Raw genomic sequence first — 2,779 nt, forward strand, 5'->3', positions numbered from 1 at the left:
CAACAATAAAAAAGGGCTACAAACACATGTTGAACTCGAGGAAGAGCGTTAGAGCACATGGGAGAGAGTTTCATAAATTATGATCCAATGAAATGATACCAATTGAAATATATACCAATTGTAAAGGTTGGAGACATTGATATCAATTGAAAAATACAAACAAGGATCATAATTCATGAAACTCACATGATATAATCTAAACTCTCCCGATATGTGTGCATACATATAATGAGACCCACTTGTGAATATCACTTATAGGAATGTAGCAATATATGCACATCTAGACAATAAGTAGAGGTAGGAAGTTTAAACATATCATGCATAGAGGTAATTTAAATGTAGAAATGAATTGGTAATGATACCAATTGAAGCCTTTAAGCATTGCATACCTTCCAAGACGTGTTGATTGCTCCATAATACTATAAAAGATACATCTAACAATACATGTTAGTCTCAAAATCATGAAATATAGGATATGCTCCTCCTAAATGTGTTCATACAAATGTTGAATACTGTAGAGAGATACACACTTAATTTTGATAACAATAGAGATTTATCCTATAGATTGGATCATAGCATATGAAAGATACCAATGGTAAAACTAGTGCCATGAAAGGAACCTACAACTAATAAACCATGTAGGTTGCTCACAAGAAAGAGATAAACACAAGTAACGTACCATATGAAAACCTACACTAGGCATTGCAACAAATTAAAATATGCATATGCAATTCTAGACAAGGCAAATGAGCTCTAATAGTGGAAAGATTTTGCATCTAGCTCAATTATCTCTTTTACCTTAGGATGGGGATTTGGATATATGATGATCATGATCTTCATTAATGCGCCCAATCTTATACACTTGGTTTATTTGCTGGAACCCTCACTTCATTTTGTGAGCCAAGTCTCCAAATCCCCATAGCCGTCTCAGGCTTCAAGTCTTCTTGGGAACCCTTCATGTTAATGATGACTTCCTTCGGTATCTAAATGGGTTGGTTCCACCCCTGATCCTTTCTCCTAACCATATGTACAACCACCTTGACATTTTCCTTCTTCTTGATCTTGTAATGGTTGCACTTGATCTTGTTCTTGTAGTTGGGCTTAGTGTAGATGTTGAAGGTCTTGTTAGAGAGGTTCACGATCTTTTTCTTCTCCTTGATCTCCTTCTTGACTTGCTTGCATTGGAAGGACTTGTGGCCTTCTTGATGATACTTGAAGCATGTCACAGTGGACCTCTCCGTAAGCTTCTTCACCATGATAGCATGGTTATCTTGAGGAGGTTGGACATGATTCTTGCCCTTTAATCATGCTAAGGTCTTCTTCAGCTTCTCTACTTCTTGCTTGAGCGCATCATTCTCTTGTGCAATGAGTTTATTAGATGATTCTACAACAACATTCTCAATGCATATCTCATTGCAAAAGAGTGAGATAGACAAATCAATTAAATCCTCACAAGAAGTGAAAGCATTTGCCTTAGGCTTGAAATTAAAGAGTGAGGTAGATTGCTTCAAACGGACCTTAGTTTGAGATTAAATGCACTCAGATTTAGCTTGAAGCTCTCCACGCTCCTTGTTTAGCAAATTAAATTTGCTCAATAATTATTCATAATTAGAAACAAAGGTAGCATGAATGTCATTCAGGACATTGAATTTTTTAAGTTATTTATATTATTTTAACGGCCCTTTTTTGCTCATAGATGAAATTAAGGAGTTATTCTTTAGAGAGAGAATCATCGTCGGATTTATCATCACTTACATCGCTATCCATACATTTGGTCATAAGGCACTTATAAGGTGACCTCAATACGACTTGCATGATGACGGCCTTGAGGAAGAGCTTCTCTTGGAGGGGAGGATGATTATGCTTTCATCACTTGAACTAGATTCTTCATCGTCGCTCACCCACCTTCCTATGCTTGTGATGCTTTGACTTTCCCCTTGTCTCACTCTTGTTCTTGGTCATCTTCTCCTGCTTGATATGATCAACTGTGTTGACCAAGTCTTCAATGGAGATTGGATGACCAATCTTGGCATTGATCCTCTTCATATTCTTCTCTAATTTTGAGAAGAGCTTAACGATCTTGGGATCAATTTCTTCATCACTTGATGTACTTTGATCATCCTCTTTATTGCTCTCTTCATCTTGATCACTATCATCTTCGCTTGAGCTTGACTCTTGCTCTTTCCTCCTCATCCTTGCCTTCATGTGTTGACATTGAGCTTGGTTGCATATGAGAGCAAGGTTCTTGGTGTTGGATGAGGAAGAAGTTTCCACCCCCATATTCATGGTCATCTCATGGACGGTGATCTTGCCAAGCACTTGACTTGGAGTCATCTTCTTGATGTCATTGTTGTCGTAGATGATGGAGACTATCAATTTGTACTTTAGAACAAGAGTTTGAAGTATTTTTCTCACCACTTGATTACCGTCAATTGACAAGAATATTCAAACGTGAGTACATGTCATTAGCATTTGTATGGGGTAGTTGTTTGATGTCATTGAGCTTAGTAACTAATACATGATATTTCTTATTGCGCACATCCTTTACGCCTTCATGTATTTCAATGAGACTAGTCCTAATATCATGTGCATTAGTGAGGGAATAAACATGATTAAATGTATCAATATTTAGAGATGATAAAAGGATAATCTTCTTATTGGTGATATGTTGTCTCATCCCTTCCTCAGTGACTCTCTAAACATCTAAACCTCGAGCTTGCAAATAACAAGACATTATAATTTTTCATCGGGGAAAATTTGTGCCATCGAAGAGTGGAGC

This window comes from Phragmites australis, chromosome 11 (genome assembly GCF_958298935.1).
Source record: "Phragmites australis chromosome 11, lpPhrAust1.1, whole genome shotgun sequence".
NCBI lineage: Eukaryota > Viridiplantae > Streptophyta > Magnoliopsida > Poales > Poaceae > Phragmites > Phragmites australis.